Source organism: Panthera onca, chromosome C1 (assembly GCF_046562875.1).
Source record: "Panthera onca isolate mPanOnc1 chromosome C1, mPanOnc1 haplotype 2, whole genome shotgun sequence".
Lineage (NCBI taxonomy): Eukaryota > Metazoa > Chordata > Mammalia > Carnivora > Felidae > Panthera > Panthera onca.
This window is the reverse complement of record NC_138346.1, coordinates 208,586,307-208,608,321: the sequence shown is the minus strand read 5'-3', so window position 1 is coordinate 208,608,321 and position 22,015 is coordinate 208,586,307.

Below are 22,015 nucleotides of genomic sequence, written 5' to 3'. Positions count from 1 at the left end.
CACTTGACCAAGCAATGAAAACATTGTCAGGGTGCAGTAATGTATTTCAAGAAGGCAGGGGCTTAATACAGGGGATTATGTGTTTCTAAAACCACTGGAAGATCTGAAGAAGCAGGCCCTTGGCTGGGCCTCTGGGGTTGACTCTCAGAACAATGCAGGCCTGGACCATGAAGGGGGCTGGGACCCCTGAGACCACCCTGGAGGCCCCGCCATCTGGGTTTGGAACCACCAGCACCACCGACGACTCCCCTGCACACCAGGAGGTGGTAAAGGACAAGTCCATGCTGCGGTCCAATGATTAGGGAGTCAGCTCAGGGAGTGTCACGACCACACGCTTCCATGAACCCCAGGAGGCTGGCAAATCAACCTGGGAATTTCGTGCAGGAGAGTCACAGCTCTCCTCACCAGCAGAGAGGGTCAGAAGCTACAGAGAGAGGCCACTCACCTCCTGTCTGCCTTCCGAAACTTCGTTTGTATCTGAATCCAAGCCACAAAGGAATCTGGGAGATGAGGATCTTAGCCTTCCAGACCAGAAGATGCAGGGGGTACAGAGAAGGGCTGGGAATACATGCCATGTGTCCGTAGCTGATATCTGTTCCTAACTTACCATTGGCCGTTCACCTCTCTTGGCCTTGGCTTGGCCCTGTGGGAACTGGGGAAACTCCCTGTATGTTTAACGGGGTCTACAGTGCCTCTGCCAGCCCCAGAGCTGCACCTACACCTCACTTCCTGCTCCCCTCCCCATTCCAGCTACGCTGGATGGTTCTCTACCAATAGCACGTATTTTGTATCAGTCAGCTACGACCACACTAATGCTGCGTAACAAACCACCCCAAAGCAGGACCCATCGTGAGGGTTGAGAGACAAGGCCCCCAGGGTGCTGTGGGCAATCATGCTGGGGTGAATCCACGCTGTGGGGTCAGAGACAGTTCCTCTCATGAAGGTGACTTCCAAGCCGAGATCTGAATGGTGCATTTGAGATGAACAGCTTGAGCAAAGGTCCTGAGACCAGGGATGGAGGGAAGGCATGGCACGTCTGTAATAGTTTGGATGATTGGTCAACCAATATCCACTTCCTTTTTCCTTCCATGTAGGTAATATGCACTTTCTTGCCCCACTGATGTCGGACTTGGCCACGTGATTGCTTGCTTGGGTCACATATGATATGAGTAGAGGCCTGGCTTGGCTTGGTTTATCATGTCCTGGTGATCCACTATGAGAAGAACCTCCCCGAACTCCAGAAGGAAAACTTGTGAAGCAGAAATTAGCCCACAGCCTGAAGCAGAGCGACTCAGCTGAGCCCAGCCCAGCCACCCTGCAGACCCACGGACTTGAGAATAAATGCTTACGATTGTATGCCACTGAGCTTTGGGGTGGTTTGTTACGCAGCATTAGTGTGGTCGTAGCTGACTGATACAAAATACGTGCTATTGGTAGAGAACCATCCAGCATAGCTGGAATGGGGAGGGGAGCAGGAAGTGAGGTGTAGGTGCAGCTCTAGGACTGGCAGAGGCACTGTAGACCCCGTTAAACACACAGGGAGTTTCCCCAGTTCCCACAGGGCCAAGCCAAGGCCAAGAGAGGTGAACGGCCAATGGTAAGTTAGGAACAGAGCTGGGGCTGGAGCACAGGACTCCTGGATCCCACCTATACCTTGTCCTCTATTCCTCGCATCTTACCGATGACAGCGGGAACGACTCAACCCCACCAAAATTCAGTATGACCCAGTCAGGTCTCATTTATCCAGCGCTTCCTGATTTAACCCTGTTAATATCTCCATTTGCACATAGGAAACTGGGGATCAGAGAGGTTCCACATTCTGCCCCAGGCCGCACCCTACTTCGATCCAGTGCCCATGATCCTGACCCCTGGACACCAATGCCCTCCATCAGCCCGGTCTCCGTGGGCCCCGTGGGGCGCAGCCTCCTCCGTCCGACTGTGCTGAACTGGACTTCCTGCTCCATGGTCACCGGCTGCTGCCTCTGTGTCCCTCTGCAACCCCACTCTGACTCGGGCGGACGTGGGGGACTGCTTGCTGTGAAGGAGGGGTTCGGATCCCGCGATGCCTTCCTGGTAATTACAGGTTTCTTGGCCGGCAGGCAATCACGGGAGGCCTGCGGCAAGATCTTCTTCTCAGAAGGGGGCCCACGAAGAGGGCTTAGCCTGTGTCTAACGGAAAGTGACAAGGACGAGGGCCACTGAGGAGAGAATGGAGGAAGGGAGGACACAGGCAACTATTATTCTCCGGGCGTCAGTGGAAGGAGAGAGGAAAACTCCAGAAATCCAAGTGGAGGGCTGCCTCTGGTGCAGCCTGGGCACCGGGTAACCCGGGTGTGCCTTCCCAAACTGGGTGCTGCAGAGCCATGGGGCCCACAGAGTGTTGGCACATGGTCTGCAGACCAGACAGCCCCTGGGTGTGGTGCTCCCCTGTGCTTTCTAGCCCTGTGCTTCCTGGGCACGTGGTAGCAATGCACCTGCCCGCCCCCTTGTCCTTGGCTGAGCCATGTGACTCGTTCTGGCCAATGAGCCGCAAGTGAAAGGGACACGTGTCACTCCCACACTGGAACATTTAACCGCTGGAGAAGACCCTCCAGAGTTCTCAGCCTCCTCTGGGAACGACCTGTGGAGAAGGGGTTGTGAGTGATTTCCGTGAGCCAACGCCCCGGTCAACCTGCAGGGGACACACAGTATGGGTGAGACATCCATCCCTTTGTGGTCACGAGCCAGGAGCGCTGGAGGGATTTTTGTCGCTGCGGCACAGCCGAGTCCAGCCTCACAGAGAAAAATGATCCAGCGAGAAAGGGAGATTCTGCAAACCCGATCCATTTCTCAGAGATTTACAGGATACGTTATCATCGTGAAGGATCTGAGATGTCCTGAAAGAAAAAAGAAGAAAGAGAAAGAAAGAAAGAAAGAAAGAAAGAAAGAAAGAAAGAAAGAAAGAAATTTGTTTACCTTGGATAAATTCAAGGTTTTCCAGACTTAAGAGTAGCGGCCCCCAACCCCACTCTTGTGGGGCCCCACAAATGTCCAGTGAACTCATCTTTGGGAAAGGCCAGTCTGGGAAGCCCGGGACACACGGCAGCTAAAAAACCTTCCAAGGTGCTGTCCCGGACTCAGATGTGCACCTCTGGGAGACTGTCATCTCCGACATCCTCCTGGGCAGTGCCGAGGGGGCGTAGCAGGGAAGGGTGTGAACCCTCAGACAGGAACCAGAAGCAGCTGCCGCCAGCTCCCTACGGACGGACGCGGGAAGTGTCATCCTTCCTCTCTGAACCCTAACTGTGCTTCTTCCGCATCCAGGCTTCCGGAGAGGATGAAATGGCCCTGTCTAGTGCCTGGCACATGGGACGTGCCTGCTCGGCCCACCGCAGCTGTCCCAGATGTGCAGACAGCTGTCTGAAGGGTGGACCACAGCCACGCAGGGAGCACAGAGCCGGGATGCATTGCACCTGCCAGGGAGAGATGGAAAGATTGGGAGAGCTTGACTCTGGCGGTCCGTAGGCACATCCGTAACATCGCAGACCCCACTCATTGCCCCAGGACACCCCTCTCTCCCTGCCAGGGTGTCTGTTTCTACCAGAGTTTTCTGGCTGAGATTCCCAAACAATCCCTAGAGCCTACCCACTCCCTGCAACCCCGGGGATGTGGGGTTCTGCCAATGGGAGACTCTTGCTGGGACTTGCACTGGCCAGAACCCATGGAAATGAACCCTGTTCTTCCTGCCTCCAGCGAGACCACTGGGGGTCCTCAGGGCTCAGCTCTCCTGGTCCCAGCCACCGCTGGCTCCCTGGAGGTCTCCTGGGAGACCACATTCCCCCAAGACCTTTCTCTGGCCTCAGCCCTGGCGAGGATTCAAGCTTGGATGTCTGCTCCTTTGTCCTGTTGGACTCAACGTAACACCAGCTCAGAAAGGGTTGCTCTTTTCTCTGGATCTCAGTTAAACGTCTGCCATGGGGGAGCATGGGCCATACTGGTGCTTTGCAAATCTTGTTCTTAGCCATGGACTCTTTCCTTTGAATGACATCTTTGATGGAGCCCTGGTGTATATGACCCTTGAGAGCAGAGCGCCCCGGGGGGAAGGCTGTCACCTGCTTCCCACTCACCCTTCTCACCTCCACCGCCACCCACCGGCGTCCCAGGCCATCCTGTCTTGGCCTGAAATTCTCCTGGAGATCCCCCCAGCTCACGGGCCGTCCACAGGTCAACGAGACAGACCTCCCGCTGCCTCACCCTCCCTTCTCTCCTGAGACCTTGCGCCCTCGAATCACCTGAGGGCTCCCCTTGGGTCTGCCCATGCCCAAAAGGCTGACACGGCTGCCCAGGGGTGCCCAGGAGCTCACACGACGGTTGTGGAGCCTGGGGTCCGCCCCCCATGCCCTGCAGGCTAGCCCCCTCCGCCGAAAGAACAGAGTCCGCACAGTTAGCTCCTGGAGGTGGGGGCAAGATGCGGTCTGCTGAGGATCCCTGGTTGTCTCACCACCTCACCCAGCCGAGACAGGGCATCCCAAAGTGCCTGCGGGCAAGGGCTGGGCCACCCTCTCCGCCTGCCCCGGGACCCAGGCTTGCAGGTCTCCACATCTCCAGAAGCCCTCCTGCACCAACCCCTTCCTGACCTGCTAGCTGAAGAGAGGAGCTCGTTAGACACAAATTAGCATTATTATTCAACTCAAGTGCCCTGTCAGGGGCTTACACGAGGGAGCCATCAGGGGCCAGGTCTATGGGTCTGCTTGTCCTTGCTGGAGATTTCAATAATCTCCGAAGGTGGGTTTTTTTCATGTAATAATGATGATGCTGATGTTGATGGTCAATGAAACAGCAACATCCCCTCCCAGGCGGCTTCAGCAACGTGACTCACGGTGCTCAGTGGGGTGGCCAGAGGTGGGGCAGGGTGCAAAAAATCACCCTCCCCACCCCGGGAGTGCCTGGGTGGCTCAGTCGGTTAAACGTCCAGCTTCAGGTCAGGTCACGATCTCACAGTTCATGAGTTCGAGCCCCGCGTCGGGCTCTGTGCTGACAGCTCGGAGCCGGGAGCCCGCTTCCGATTCTGTGTCTCCTTCTCTCTCTGCCCCTCCCCCACGCACACTCTGTCTCTGTCTCTCTCTCAAATCTAAATAAACATGAAAAAGAATTTAAAAAAACACCCCCTTAATAACCGTGAACAAGGGTGATAACGCACCTTGTGGGTGCATTTTGGTCTGCTCCTTGCTTCTAGAATCGTGCCAGCATGATTAAAGTATTCTACTCCCTGCATGCCCCCTGCCCAGCATTTCTTCAGGAGCAGGGGTATATCCAAGAGTTTGACACTAATCTCTTTGGGGGAGCTCCGTGAGATGCTAACTGATCCCCTCTTGCTCCTTTTGAAATGGTTCCCCTCCCATCAGGTCATCTGAGCTTGGCCAGAGAGGGAACAGCCGTATTATACTTAACAGAGCCCCCCCCACCCCCGCATCAGGGAGAACTCTTTTGGGAGCAAGTGACAGAAAAAAATGAATTCAAATGGACTCAAACAGCAGCCAGAATAAATGATGTTTTAGGCCACAGAACATCAATGTTTGGAGGAAAGCTTCAGGTCTGGTTGGATCCAGGTGGCTCTAAAAATATGATCAGGATAGTATCAAAAATATAAATATTTTTATTTATACAAAATATAATAAGTCCCACTATAAAAATGTTGATCTTTCTCTTGTCATCGCCTGGCCCTGCTTTCCTTTGTGTTGACTGTGCTCTCAGGCACTTCCCTCACCGTGCCAAAAGGGCTGCCAGTAGCTGGCTCCAGGCTTCCGTCCTATCCTCTTAGGGGGGAAGAGTATTCCTCTTTTTCACCAATCCCTACTAACATCCAGTATTGATTCTCGCCGGCTCCCACTGGCCCCAGCTTGAGTCACATACACATCCCTGAATCAATCATTATGGTCAGGAGAGAGAGAGATGCTCTGTTTGGACAGTCCTGGATCACATGTCCATCCCTGGAGTAAAAAGGGAGACAGCCCCAGTCCAGCCACCCACACCGAGAAGGGCAGGGGGGGTTAAGTACCCCCCTGGGGAAGTCAGGTCGCTGTTGCCAGGAGTAAGGGGCCTGTGTTCCCGACAAGCAAAACCTGGAGAGATATTCGTGTATATGTATACCTCGATGGATGTATATTTAACCAAAATTCAGTTTGGGGGGATTTCTACCCTCTGGTTAGGACCACTCAGAAAAGCTTTACTATTTTCAAAGAACTACAAGTCAGACATTTGAGACTACCCAGTATCTGTCACCTATACTCCATCCATTCTCTCCCCAGGCTACACAGGATTAGTTTCTTCAGTGACCTTCCATGTGATATGGTTTGGAGTCCCTCTCCCCAGGCTCTCTCTAGACCTAATTCCCTTGGCCATTATCTTGTTCAAAGTATGGTGCCATTTGTCCAGGTGTGAGAGTGTTAGAGTATAGTACAATAGGATAATCGCCTCCTACATTCTACATACTCTATCTTTATTAATATGGCCATGCCATTATTGTTTGAGTCCCTATATCTTATTGGTGATTCACAAGATATTTACCATCTTCTAATACCCTTGCGCTTTTCACATATCGTAACTGTCTCATCCCTTCTCATACAGTTGATTTCTTCTGTGGTTCCTAATACTCAACTAGAAGCTGAAAATGAAGAAAAGTAACACTTTTGGAGCACCTCCCATGTGCCAAGTACTTTCAACTATTTACTTCAATTATGTGTAGTTCATACACATGCAACTATTCACTTCTAACAATCCTACAAAGTAGGCATGACGGTCTCCAGTTTACAAAAGTTGAAACCGAGGCTCGGACAGGATCCTCATCTACAGAGAGGCAGGTTCAGGAATTCGGGATTCAAATCCAGAATAGCCTGGCCCCTGAGCCCGTGATCTTACAGCAACACCATAAGTTCCTCCCAATGGCACGCGTCTGACTCGAAGGCCAGGCAGGCAGGCAGGCAGGCCACCCCCGGGGTAGATTTCTCTGGGCACATAAGTTCTGCTCGTGGTCCCAGCTGTGCCCCAAACCCATCCCATTGGACCGCCTCTGACCGCCCTTCCCGATGCCGCTTCCCATACGCTGCGAGAACTTTCATAACCTGAAAGTTCCCTGTGTCCATCTGCTCGCTTGGCACGGCCGTGTCTGCAGGGCACCGTGGGCAGCAGATGGGGGTCGGCGAGTCTGGGGCCAGCGAGCCATCTTGGACAAGGCACTCAGAAGAGAAAAGGCCAGTGACGTCCACCGCTTTCCTACCTTTCCATTCACCAGCTGTCACGAGGGCTCACCAATTAAGTGGCTGTTTAGGGCTTTCAAAACCACTAATCAAACCTGCCAAAATCTTTAAAAAGGGCTTTTAAAAAATTTTCTCCTCATTTATTTTTTTAAGCGTGTTAAAAGGTTCATTAAAGATCCGCAAAGGATGAAGAAGCCCTCCTCCCGCCGCCCTCCTCCCTCGCTCAGTAATTAAGCACGCGGCTCCCCCCACATTAGCTTTCAAGCCTCCCCCATCGGCAGCGGAAAACGCGGAGTTCAGAAGCGTCTTGTTAGTGTGTCTGCCTCGCAAGAATCGCTCACTAATGGGAGATGCTGGGAGCTGGTAATTTGGTAAAAAATGTGTTGTTATTGTCAGCAGCCGGCTTCTCCGGCTCTCGCCTGGGCCCTGCCTGCTCCTTCTCTTGTGTTTGGAGCTCGGCTGGGAAGCAATCAAAGAGAGGACGGCCCTCTGGGAGTGCAGGCGGGGTGTGTTCGTTCCCTTAAAGATCGCTCTGGAGTAGGTGGCGTTTGGGAAACTGCGTTCCCCGGAGGGAACCGCCTTCCCGCTGGGGTGGCAGCCGGGGCCTCCGGGGAAGGGCGCGACCCCAAGCGTCAGACATCCTAGCCCGAGACCCCGTTGCTGTCTCGGAGCTCCCCGGGGCAGGCGGTTTCATCCTTTGGCCTCGATTTCCCCACGTGTAAAGTGGAGCTAATGAGGCCTTTCTTGCGCGATCCCCGTGAAGTCACACGGCCACAGCGGTAATCAGGATGACGGATGCTACTGATGGAGCCTTGGCTAAGAGCAGGACGCTCCGCCGAGGTTCTCGAAGCACCCGTTGCGTGGGCAAGAGAGCCGAGAGGCAGAGAGGTCGAGGGTCGTGGCGAGGTCGAGGGTCGGGGCAGAAGTCACGCGGCTCAGGAGGGGCGTGCGATCTGAAGCCAGGCACGTGTGTTTCCGGAGCCCCGGACGTGCTGCCCGCTTCTTGTGGTGACTGTGACCGCCGTCTGCGCAGAGAAGCTCCGTCCCTGCCCGACTTGGCCGAAGCTTCCGTACCGACATTCTGCGAGCGGTCGGGCTGCAGGAACAGGAGAAGCAGAAGGGACCAGTTTTCCGGGCTGAAGCAAGGAGGGAGGAGGCGGGGAGGGAGAGAGAGACAGGCTGCGGCCCCCACCCCCCACCCCAGCCCCGGCTCCTCGTCCTTAGAGGGAGGGGTCTCAGAGGCTCTGAAGAGTAGACAGGCCCCGCCCCTGCCCAGCGTCAAAATCCACCTTCTCGTGGGAAGCACTAGCTGACCCTGCACCCCGCCCCCATCCCGGGTCCCTCCTGTTGTCCGCTCTCCATCAGCCGCCTCGCGCTGCTGCCCCCATGCCCCCCCCACCCCGTGTTGCCGTGATGAACTTCTCTCCATTCTTGGGGTTTCACGTCAAATGTCTCTGCCTTAGGGACGCACCCCCCCCCCCAGACGTATCCCTAATCTTCCCTCCTTCAGGGTCTCTGGCCTCACATCCCTTGGTCTCCATCATAACCGTTAGCGCCTTTCACAGTTAGTTTGTTTTTTGTGGGCTTCCTCCACCTCCTTCTGTCCAACTAGCAGGAGACTCCTGGAGGACCGTGGCCGCATCTGTCTCGTTGTGCCGGGGGCGTGTCTCCAGGGTCAGACACGGAGCAGGTGCTCGGGAAGTATTGGGTGCAAGAGTGAGGACCCGGGAGGGTGGGGGCTTAGAAAGTAGTCCTAGGCTGCCCTGGCAGGTGGCAGGAAGGGAGAGCATCGTGGGGGGCTGGTGGAGGGGCGGGAGGGGATGGCTTGGGCACAGGTGGAGGGGAGGCTGGGTGCAGGGCAGGAAGCCAGGTTTGTGCAAATCGCTGTGCCCCGGGCCCCAGAGGAGGGGGCCAGCTGTGCTCTGGTGGCCTGGGTGACAGGGCGGTGGAGGGTAGGGGTGGTGACAGCCGTATGGGTGGCAGCGGTGTGGCCATGGGCCCACCTGCAAACCCTGATCCCGGTTTCCTGCCTGTGTAATAGCAGCTGCAGCCGTGCTCCTCTGCCAGACAGAAAGAGGAGGGAAAAAACGAGAAAGAGAGAGAGAGAGAAAAAAAAAACAAAAACCCACACCGATTCCCTGGGAAACACGTTTGAAAACAACATTTCATTGAACAAGGAATGTGTGCAAGGCCCAGGCGGTGGCGGGTGGGCTGGCGGGCGACCTCATTTCCGAGCTGACACGAGGCCCTCCCGCCGCCAGGAGCTGCGGAACCGGCCCCCGCAACGGCCTCGCCAAGCCCGGCGTCCGCCCGGCAAGATGTTTCTCCTGGAAGGAAGCCCTGATGCCCTGCCAGACCCACAGGGGTCTGATGAGCAAACGTTCTCTCCTGTTCAACACCGCAGGTCAACAGGCCTCCCTGCTGGGGGGCGAGGCTCCTGGCTCCGAGCCCCACGCTGGGAGCAGACGAAAGACACAGAGACCCGCCCTCCAGAGTGTGGTAGTCAGGGGGGAAGCAGACGATGGAATCCGTGCGGAGCTGATGGGGACAGAGACTGGCCACAGAGCCGACGGGCCCCGGGACCCCGTCCCCCATGTGTTGAGGGAGGAGCCTGAAGGTCAAGGGTCTTAGGGGTGGCATCCTGGGTGGAGGAGAAGGCCACGGGCACCAGGAAGGACCAGCACCCCATGGTCATACCCGACTTACCCAGTGCCTCCAGGACCACGGACAGGCCAATGTGTCCATAGGTGACAGGGGGCCAGCACAGATCCAGGGCTCCCCAGCCCCAGAGGCATCACAGGGAGAAGGAGGGAATCCAGGGCTTTGCATGTGGTTGGCACGGGCTGCCTTCTGGGCTAACGGTGGTGAGGAGGTGGGGAGGGGCCATCCTTGAGGCTGTGGACGTGGTGTAGACTCGGGGTGGCGGTGGCCGTGGGGACCGTGTGGTGATGGAGACCCTGAGGGAGAGTGAACATTATGGGGACAGTGTATTGAGGGACACGCAGGGAGAGTGATGACGGTGGGGACAGAGGAGGTGGTGCAGGAGAGCGGGAAGAAGTCTGGATCTTTCTCAGACAGGCCCGCGCTCCAGAGCGGCAGTGTGGTCGGCTGCGAACCTCCCTTGTCTGCCTCCCACCAGCGCGGGCCGAGCTCCCTTCTCAGCAGGAGCAACGGAGTTCTTCCCAGGCTTCCCAAGCCGGCACGGCTCTGTCCGCGGTCTTCGGCCAGTGCCTGGCACCCACGCAGAGACTTCCCAAAGCCCCCTGGATTTCAGGATGGTCCTCCAGAGACACAGTCATGGCCTGGCCGTTTGGGGGGGGGGGGGGTGGTCCCGAGAAGGCGGTTCTTCCCTGGCAGGTTCATCCACAGAGGAGACATCGCCATCTGGGGAAGAAGAGGTCACCTTGCACATTGGGAGAGAGGCCAGCTTGGGAGGCAGAGGCTGATATCGAAGATCAGGACAGGATCCCGAGCAACTCAACCACCAGCCTCCGGTCCTAAGGTCACCTCCTCCGAGGAGATCTCCCTGGTGGCCCCTTGGCTCCGTAGTCCCCTGCTGGCCTTCTCTGCAATCCCATAGTACCTTCTGAGCCCACGATTATGGCACAGTGTTTTTGTGATAATTGGCCATATGTCTGCCTCCCACAAAGACTAGGTTCTCTTCAAGGGCAGGGATCAAATCTTCCTGCAGGTAGAATCCAAGGTCTGGCATACACTCTGATACACAGTGCTGGTCGGTGAGTCGAGATCAAGGGTTATAGGGTAGAGTTTGCCTCCGCCCATCTCCTCTCTGATTCTCTTGGTCATTCTGGGCTGCTCTAAGAGGTTACCGGAGACTGGGGGCTTCAACAGCAGGCATTCATTTCTCCCAGGTCTGGAGGCTGAATGTCCAAGAGCAAGGCACTGCTGATTGGGTTCCTGGCGAAGGCCCTCTCCCAAGATGCTCTCTGTGTCCTCACGTGGCTGAGAGAGAAAGGGCTCTGTTCTCTCTCCCTCTTCTTATAAGGACATGAAAGAGCAGACCTAGGCCGGCTGACTAGTGACTATGTCCCCAATATGGCCTCAGAAAGAAGTTCCCGCTCAAACCTCAGACCACGCCTCCTTCCCTTGAGTAACTTATGTTTTCTAAGAAAGCAGGCTACCGATTGGTTGATGCATTCTTCCGAAGTCTAAGGTGGGAGGAAGGGGAGTGTGAGAGGCGTGGAAAGTGTGAGTAGAAGAGGGAGGGCTTGTCTCAGGTAGGGGCCAGAGGCAGGAGCCCTCAACCCCTGCGAGCATTTTACCCCTCCCCAAACCAATTAAATCAGAGTCTCTGGGGATGGTGTTTGGTGCTAGGTATTTATACAGCACAGCAAGGCTGACAGCCAATGGTTCATAGGTGACCAGTGAGAAACGTTCTGCATACACTGAGGCCAAACACGTTAGAGACCCTCAGACACAGTGGTTCTTAAACTTCAGGTGCATCAGAATCTCCTGGAAGACTTGTTCAAACACAGATTGCTGAGCCCCACCCCCAGAGTTTCTGACTCAGTGGGTCTGTGACCACCAGGCCCAACATTTGCATTTTTAACAAGTTCCAGGTGATGCTGATAATTGCTGATCTGGGACCACACCTTGGCAGCCATTGGTCTATCCTTCCCCAGCCAATCGGCTGAGGCCACGACCCTTCCCCAGCCAATCGGCTAAGGCCATGATCCTTATAAAACCTTTGTGCTCTTAAAACCCGCTCTCTCTCTCCAGTATCTCATCGCTGTGTCGGTGTAGGTAGGGGATTGAGCTCGAGCTAGCTCGAATAAAGCTCTTTGCTTTTGCTTTGTACTCGGCTCCCCGGTGGTCTTTGGGGATCACGGATTCTGGGCATAACAGGCACTAATCCCATCATGAGCCCCACCCTCTTGACCTCATCGGAACCTAATCACCTAATCCAGCTTCAACTGGATAAGCCAAGGCCAGAGCAGGGTGGGTGTGGATGTCCCCTAAGACTCTCCTCCCAGTGCTCATTCATGTTCTGGACTGCTTGACAACGGACGTCCTCATTAACATGACCTTTCTTTGCCTTTAACAAGATCCAAACTGTTCTAATTGTTGGCTACAGACAGTCTGGACCCTGGGGAGGGAGCTCCAGGCTCCAGGCAGGCAGGAAGAGGGTGGCCACTGGGACAGTGCCAATGAGAGCCATCCTCCCCGATGCCTTGGAGAATGGGCTCCCTAGAGGAATTTAGAAAAAAGCAGACTGCATTGTTATCTGTTCCTGTATAGTTGGAATCCACCTTTGGCTCCTTGAAGGAGTCGGGGGCGGGGGGGGGGGGGGTTGGTTCCTTCTCCCTCCTTCCCTTCCACACACGGTTACAGTGAGCTTCCTGTCTATCAGCACCCATGGGGCACCATCATTCACTCACTCACTCACGCATCCATGTTTACTGAGCATCTACTATATGCCAGAGACTGTCCTCATGAGGAGGATGCAGCGATGAGTAAGACAGAAGCTGTCCCTGCCCCGGGAGCTCGTAGGCTAGTCGACACAGAGAAAATCTGAGCCAAGAGCTTCCCAAAAGAGGGGGAGGCGGGAGGCACCCACAAATAATCAAAGCAGAAGGAAGAGAGGGACAAAGGACATGGGGGCTTCAGAGGGAGATGGACGTGAGTCGTGGGTCCAAATCTAGAGAGGTATCTTACCTGTGTAGGTCTTGGCTTCCTCATCTGCGAAATGGAGACGCCTGCTCATCCCGGCCACCAGTAAAAGACAGCTCCGAAATTCCGGAAGAGGAATACAAAGGGGGGTGGGATTCCAGGCAGGACCGATGCACTCCAGCTGGGGGAATCGCGGGAGTCTTTCTCCAGGAGGTGAGTGCCTGGAGAAGCTCCCCTTGGCCAACAATCCAAAGGGGCTGGCTGGGAAGGGGGAGGCCCGTCAGAGCGCATGGTAATGAACCCACGATTAATAAGGCCAGTAGGACGGACAGCCACACTCCATCACCAGCCTGTTGGTGTTCATGACCTGCATCTCTATTTGAAATTATCATGTTTGTCTGCCTTCTTGTTTATGGCCATCTCCCCTAGCCAGGTCGTAAGCTCCCGGAGGGCAGCCCCCGGGTCCCCGGCACAGAGTGGGCAATAGGTCCGACGCCTGTTAGTTGCACCGTGAATGAAGTTGTAAACGATGCCATTCTGTGAACCCCAAGGGCAGCCTTATGCTGAGGTCCTGGATCTTCTTGCTCGTGACCTTCCACAAACTGAGCTGCTGGCTCTTTAGGAACACTTGACCTTAACGATACTAACGTATGTTGAGCTGGTGCCTTTCCAAACCCCCTTCCTTTGAGGGGCACACAACAGGCTACTTCCTGTTATATTGAAAGTGGCTCTGTTAGTTCACCTGTCCTGGCAGGAAGGGCAGGAAGAGGGATCACACTTCCAGACCCAGGAAAGGAGGCTCAGGAAGGTGAAGCACCTCTCAGGTTCACGGGGCTACTGGGGGGTTGGGGGTGGGGCGGGACAGGCCACATCCGTCCCCAAAGCCAGGGCTCTGTCTCCAAGCCCAGAGCTCCTTCCGGGAGCCCCACTTACCTCCAAGGTCCTAGACACCGACCCCTTATGCCTGTGGAGGGGCCTCTCCGTTTCTGGAATTCCTCTTCCGCCAAGTGTGATTTTTACATGCTGTGGGGGGGGGGGGGGGCGGGGTTGTGCAAGCCATTCTCTTCCCCAAGCCTCGGTTTCCCTACCTGTGCAGCATGCATGACTATTTCCACTTTACCTGCTTCGTGGGAAGATAATCACGCAGGCCCCAAGGCCAACACGGTGCGGTGCAAACAGCAGGTGCCAACTTGTTCCCTTTCCTGTCTGGGCCGCCACCTGCCAGTCACGGGGAGCAGAGGCTGCCTGGATGGCATTCTGCAGATGGGGGTGTGGAGGCCAGGCAGGGAGACCAGGGTGGAGGGAGGGCCACGGGGTTGGGGCAGCAGGGAGGGGAGCCCGAGGGGAGAAGGGGGAGGTGGCAGCCCCCAGAGCCGAGCGGGGCTGATCTTAAACAGGAATGAGAATAGCACATCCTTGTTATGTCATACAAATGATAAACGATAATAATAACACTGGTCTGCGTGTAATGAGAAGGACTCCAGAGACTGCATTACCTTGGTAATGGGTTATGAGTGTCAAAGACCCATTTGTTTCTCGAGGGACGAGCTGAGGATCGCATCATCTCTGGCTCCGTGTATCTCTGTCTCTCTCCCAAGCACCCACCAAGGATCCTGCTCCAGGTAGGGGTGGTGATGGAGAGCTGGCGGAGAGTGGAGCGGGCAGGGCTGGGGGGAGGAGGCGTGGGGCTCAGAGAAGGGGTGTGGTGGGCATTGTTGCCACTCATCCAATGCGTCCCTTCTCACCATATGGGTACCAGCAGGGGTGCGTTTCCTGCCCCCCCCCCCGCCCCCGCCGCCTTCTGGCTGTTGGAGCCACTGAGCTGTCAGGAGGAGGGACGTGGGTCATCTCGGGGCGGGAGCCCTTACGAGCTGGCACAAGACCGTCCAGAATCGCCTTCTCTCTGCTGCAGTGATGGTGGAGGGGTGTGTAGACTGGAGCCGTCAGCCTGGGGCAACGTGGAGCCTCCACTGCAGTGGACACACAGCGGGAGAGAGCAATGACACTTAGTGGACGTGAGCCATTGAGGCTGAAGGTCACTGCTACTGGACCCTCCCCCACCCCGCCGTGACCAACACGGGCTCTGCCTGGGGGCCACGGTCTAACAAGAGAAGCCCCAGACCACAGAGTTGTGCAGCTGTCCCGAACCACAGCCACGTAACGACCAACTTCCTGTCCCCAAGCCTCCCAGACTAGGAGATGGGTCTCGGACCTAGAACCGTAGGATGGTCTCGTCCTCACATCCCTTCGTGGGCTGCTGGTACCATCGTTCCAGGAGTTACGAGTGCTTATTCAGTTCAGGAAATAAGAATCAGACGGGATGTCCAGTATCATGGAAACAGAAGGCAATCTATTGACTGAATTTTGCCTTTTCAATTACTTTTTAGGTCACGAGGCGTCAGAGACTGTGGCTTTGGAGTCAGAGCCTGGTGCGTTGGCCAGGTGCTCAGTAAGTACAGTTTTCTTTCTTTCTTTTTTTTGATTTTTTAATGTTTATTTTCTGAAAGAGAGAGAGAGCGAGCGAGCAGGGGAGGGGAAGAGAGAGAGGGAGACACAGAATCCGAAGCAGGCTCCAGGCTCCGAGCTGTCAGCACAGAGCCCGACGCGGGGCTCGAACTCACAAGCCGGGAGATCACGGCCTGAGGCGAAGTCGGACGCTTAACTGACTGAGCCACCCAGGCGCCCCATCGCTTTTCATGCCGTCCGCTTACTCTGAGTGGGGACACTGGGGCTCGCGTGTTCAAGGTCATACAAGACAAACGGTGTTGTTTTAAACTTCCCCGGAATCTCCCTGGCGTTTCTTGCTACATTTCCCCCAGACAGGCGGTCTCTGAGAACCCGAACATTGCCTTCCTGTCTCGTTTAGGGAGGCACGGGGGGTGGGGAAGAGGATCCCGTGAGACGAAACTTCACACCTGGGTGTAAATCTTAGCGGCTAGGTAATGACGCGCACCCTTCTGCCGGGTGGGCAAAGATTCGATCAGCTCTCCTGCCTTCCTAGTTAATCATCCAGAAGCTTAGCTGGTGTCTCACCCGCAAAGTTTCCCCCTGTGAGGGGAGAGCTGGTGCCCGGGAGTTCTTCCCCGTAACCTCTCCACCTCTGCTGTAGTAAATAATCCACTCTCCGTCTTGCTGGCCGGGAGGTGCCATCCTTCAGACCTTTAATCTTGTCCCCAGCTCTTTGCTGGATCCGTTCCAGTTGCCACACGGCTCGGCATCTCCACATAGATTGTGCTTTTACTGCTTCCCCCATCCCATATATTACACCCTCACGTAGTCAGCCTAATAGCCCTCGCAGCCTAAAAGCATAAATCACGTTTAAAAAAGGAGCAAAGTGGTTTAGCATCTTAAGCTGGAATCATAATAACAGGAAGTAACACTGACGGAGGGTTTATTCTGCGCCGGGGACTGTTCTAAACGCTCCAGACGTGTTAACTTATTTCTTCCTGGAAGCCACCTGCGGAGATGGTCTCACGCTTTTTCTGCTGAGTGGACTGAGGCACAGAGCACATAAGTGGCTCTCTCGAGGTCACACAGCAGGGGTTCATGCATCGGGGCCCGTATCTGAGCTCTGTACGCTGGGCCCTGAAGTCTTTCCTCTTGATCGTGCTCTGTGTTCTCCCCCGAAAGGAAATGGAGGGGGTCCTCAAACCCAGCCCTATATGGAGACTAGACACAGAGAGGCAAAGCGACCTTGGGTGGCTCCCATGGAAAGTTAGTGGCGGGCACGCTGATGATCCGCTCCCTGGTAGAGCTTCTCCAGGCTTCCCGCATCCCTTGTGTGGGGCAGTCTTGGATCCAGGCAAGGCTGCAAGCCTCTGTCTTCTCCGTTCCCTGCTGCATCGTGCCATTTTGTTTTCTTAAGTTATCCCCAGAGACCCAGCCCCCCCCCCCCGTGGGTGCATCCAATCTGCTGTACCCCCCAGACACATCTGGAAGTGATTCCCGAGATGAGGCACAATGGCCAGAGGGACACAGCCCAGCCACTCGTCCTGTAGGCGGGAGCTGCCAGCCAGAGAGGAAATGCTAAGAGAGGCTGGGAGTCCCGCTGGGCAGGGGCCCGGCTGAGCTGGTGAAAATTCTTTGAAGGGGAACAGCACTTTATTCTGCCCCTACCTAAGCCCGGACTCTGGGGGCCTCCTCTCCAAGCATCTCTGCTTTGACACAACAGGTCCTTAAACAGAAATCTCAACTTGCCAAGGAGTCCGAGAATGGAGAAGAAAAAAGAAAAAAAAAAAAAAGGCAAAAGCAATTTTCAACCAGGAATAGGTGAGTCTCAGGGGTCTTTTGGCCAACAGGTGAGAACCAGAAAGAGGAAGAAAGACCCCAGAGCTCTGAATGTACCTCCTCACCGACATATCATGGAGCATTAAAACTAATCAGCTATGCAACGATTTTATTATATAAGCCAATAAAATGGGAAAATTACATTTTCACTGTTCACTGTTAGGCTGAGGCTTTTGAACCTTATATTTTATAGCCTCATGGTTCTTGAAGAAGATTTTTTTTTTAATATATTCTCCTACACTGAACAGAGTAACTCTTGAATATGCCACACGCATGCATGCGATCAGAGTATTGTTCCTAATTCTTCCCTGGCCTGCCTTCCCCTTCACCGTGTGACTTTTGCAGGGGAGGGGCCTTGCAGACATCCCTGTGGCATTGACCTTGGGCGTGGCCCTGTGACCTGCTTAGGCCAGTGGCGTGTGGGAGGGAGTATTGGTCAGGCACTTCTGAGATGAAGCCTTAGCACATATTGTCTGTTTCTGTGTGTCCTTCGCAAACTTTCTGCCCTTCCTCAGGGACAGGGAGTGTCCCAGGTGGTGTTTGGTCTTGGGATGAGAAACTTGGGGAACAGAGCTGAACCCGGCCCGCAGCTGAGCCTGAAGCAGGGACCCAACCCTACTGAGTTGTAACCGGTCCACAGACCCGTGAGCACAAAATAATTGCTTGTTTTTATCAGCCACTGTAATTTGGTGTTATGCTGCTATGTTACCAAAAGAAAGAAAGGAAGGAAAGGAAAGGAAGAAGGACAGGAAAGACGGACGGACAGGAAAGGAAAGACGGACGGACGGACGGACAGGAAAGACGGACGGACGGACTGGAAAGGAAAGACGGACGGACAGGAAAGGAAAGACAGACGGACGGACAGACAGGAAAGGAAAGACAGACAGACAGACAGGAAAGGAAAGACAGATGGACAGACAGACAGACAGGAAAGGAAAGACAGATGGACAGACAGGAAAGGAAGGAAAGAAAGGAAGGAAAGAAGGAAAGAAAGGAGGAAAGAAAGGAGGAAAGGAGGAAAGAAGGGAGGAAAGAAAGGAAAGAAGGGAGGAAAGGGAGGAAAGAAGGGAGGAAAGGGAGGAAAGAAGGGAGGAAAGAAGGGAGGAAAGGGAGGAAAGGGAGGAAAGGGAGGAAAGAAGGGAGGAAGGGAGGAAAGAAGGGAGGAAAGAGGAAAGAAGGGAGGAAAGGGAGGGAGGAAAGGGAGGAAAGGGAGGGAGGAAAGGGAGGAAAGGGAGGGAGGAAAGGGAGGAAAGGGAGGGAGGAAAGGGAGGAAAGGGAGGGAGGAAAGGGAGGAAAGGGAGGGAGGAAAGGGAGGAAAGGGAGGGAGGAAAGGGAGGAAAGGGAGGGAGGAAAGGGAGGAAAGGAGGGAGGAAGGGAGGAAAGAAGGGGAGGAAAGAAGGGGAGGAAAAGAAGGGGAGGAAAAGAAGGGGAGGAAAAGAAGGGGAGGAAAGAAGGGGAGGAAAAGAAGGGGAGGAAAAGAAGGGGAGGAAAAGAAGGGGAGGAAAAGAAAAATCTGACTAATACAACACATATACTTCTGGATGCAGAGAATCCTCAGAATCTCAAATTTGGGAGAAACTTTTTTATTAGCAATAATGACCATCATTTATCAAGGGCTTATTAAGTGCCAGACAATTTAGATGCAGTATTGCTTTCAAGCGAGGAAACAGAGGCACAGAGAGGTGGGGTAACCTTCCCAAGGTCACTTAGCTAGTCAGTGGTGGAGCTGGGATCAAACTCAGGTCTGGCTGGCTGCAAATGCCTCACTCTTCCACACTGGCCTTGCCTCTGGGGGTTGGGCAGCCTCGATCTTCCCTGGCCCAGGCTCCTCTGACATTGACTCATCCTCCAAGATCTTTGCCAAGATTCCCATCAGCGTACCCTGGTGTCGCTTAATTAAACAAAAAGGACTTTATCTCCCCCTCCCCAAAAATACATATATATATATACTCAATTTTTTAATGTTCCTGGTTATCGGAAATTCTTCCTTATCTGGAGTGAAACCCTGTGCCTCTCCAGTCCTGATTTTTTTCTGCCTTTGGGGCCATGTGGGAAGACGGGGTTCTCCCGTCCACATCGCTTGTTGTTCAAATATTGTGAGACAGGTTTTACCTTCACCCCGTGTTTTCTCCTCTCTGAACGAAATACCCCTACTTCCTTAACCGTCCTTAAGAAAACATACTTTCATCGTGAAATACCGTATACAGGAAAGAGCACGAAATACAAACGCACAGTTTAATAAATCTCTCTAAAGGGAGTCCCGTATAAATGAACCGTCTGAGGCCAGGAGCTACAACTTTGGCACCTCTTGAAGATGCTGTGTGTCCCGTCTGATCATCCTTGTCTCTCACCCACCATCCTGACATTTATGGTAATAATTTCCGGGCTTTTGCTTAATGTATCATTATCGGCATGTCCATCCCTAAACCATACGGCTTAGTTTTTGCCTGCGAGCTTCGGGCACGTGGAGTCGCACAGGTTCTCTTTGTGCTTCGTAAGACTCATCGATGTTGTTGCTTGCGGTAGATTTCATCTCTGATCCTTGCTGCGTGCTACTCCACTGTGTGAATACATCGCGATGACCCAGTCTCCTATCGGTGCACATTTGGGGTGTGTCTGAGTTTGGGCTGTGACACACGGCGCTGCTATAAATATTCTGAGATATAAATATCCTGAGATCTCGGGCATACATCTAAAAGTTTCTCAAATCACAGCCTGCGGCTCCCTTCAGTTTTGTCAGATGATCCCTAGCTGCTTTCCAAAGCGACGGGACCCAAGGCGTCCACCGTTGGTAGTTTCTGTGAATGCCCGTTATCGTCTCAGCTGTTCTTTACGCGGCTTCGTTCCAAGTGGCTTTCTTAGGCTCGTGACTTGGTCTCCACACATGCACACAAAACGAGTTCACAATTCACGACTCTGACAACTCAGGAGTCATTCGTAGAGGCAAGAAACCCCACTTGACTAGGTTTTAGAAGCTACGCGATTTATTAGGATAAATCACTGTGCCAGAGAAGATAAGAAACGGGTTCCATTCTAATTCCGTGCTTGCATGAGCGCCTGGAAAGCCACCGGAAGTGTACCTGAGCCGCTGCCTATGGAAGCCCGGGCTATGGGCCCCCCTCCTCGCTCCCCGTCCAGCCCCGGGATTACACGGCCGCACCCTTAGCAATGCCCGCCCGAGTGGCCCGGGTGTGCCCCGCTGTCTCTTGAGCTGGGGCTCACCTTCGTGCCTTGCTTTGGCCAATGGAGGATGTGCAGCTGTGACATGAGCAGAGACCTGAAATGCATCTGCGTGTGCTTTCTTTCACTGCTGCTGCTGCCGTTGCCACGGGCCCAGGCAGAGAATGGGAGCCACGTGGAGCACAGTGGACCCCCCTCTCCCGAGCCCAGCCCACATCAGCCAACTAATTAATGAGCTAATTAAGTGTCGTGTGCCACTGAGGCCTGGTGGTGGACACGGAGACACGGTGAACCAACACAGCCACTGTTGTGTTAGTCACAGCCACCGTTTGTTGAGCAGGTGTCACCTGCCAGGCCCCATGCAGAACCACGTATAGTCTGTAGAACCCCCACCCCACCTCTTTGTAGAGGACACCGTTTGTCTACATTTTGCAGGGAGAATCTGAGGCTCAGAGAGGTTTACGGACTTGCCCAGGTCACAGAATTACTAAGAGGAGGGGCCGACATTTATACTCGGTTCTCTCTGATTCAAGAGTTTGTCACCAGCTTGGGGGAGTGGTAGGAGGAGGCTTTTAAACAAGTGTTTAAGTTAAACGGCATCAGAAGCATCTGGGTGGCTCAGTTGGTTAAGCATCCGACTCTTGGTTTTGGCTCAGGTCACGATTTCACGGTTCGTGAGTTCAAGCCCCGCATCGGGGTCTGTGCTGAGATCATGGAGCCTGCGTGGGATTCTCTCTCTCCCTCTCTCTCTGCCTCTGCCGCTCGAGCTTGTGCGCTCTCTCTCTCTCTCTCTCTCTCTCTCTCTCAAATAGGTAAACTTTAAAACAATCATAAATCGATAAATTAATGAATTAAATGACATTAGAAGACACAGGGGTCACACACACTCAAATGGCCAGACTGAGATGAGCAGAGGGACAGTCAAAGGGGGACCCTTTTTATGGGCTCCCTCCCCACTAGGCAGCTCAGGCTGGCCTGGCTGGAATCCCACAACAGGGCCACTGACCACAGGACATTTGAAATAGGTGGCACTGGTTGGAGTCCCAGCCCATCTTTTTTTTTTTTTCTTTTAAGTTCATTTATTTATTTTGTGAGAGACAGAAACAGCGAGAATGGGGAGAGGGGCACAGAGAGAGAGAGAGAGAGAGAGAGAGAGAGAATCCCAAGTGGGCTCCATGCTGCCAGTGCAGAGCCCAAGGTGGGGCTTGAACTCTCAAAACCACAAGATCGTGACCTGAGCCACAACTGAGCTGGACATTTAACCAACTGAGCCGCCCGGACGCCCCCCAACCGGTCTTCTTACCAGCACTGTGTCCTCGGGCAAATCACTTAATCACCCAAGCTCCACTCCCTCACTTGTCAAATGGGGGGAGTGAAGTATTCTCCCCGAGCCTTGATCCGGTTTGCTGTGAGGACTGCTTGCTTGTAGGGGGAGGTGCGGAGTGTGTTAGTGCCAGAAGCCCTCTGCAGCGTTGGTGGCTGCCGTTTTTATCGGTCTGATTACAGTGCGGGTCCCCCTCGCGACCAGGCCAGGTGCTCAGGCCTCCCCACCAGCGGCACGGGTCCCGGGGGGCCACAGGAAGAGCTGGGGGCATGAAGTCCAATGACAGGCCACAGGTCACGGGGGTCTCAGGACCCACCTTGGGGTTGCCTGACCCCACGATGGGTCCCAAGAGGGGGTT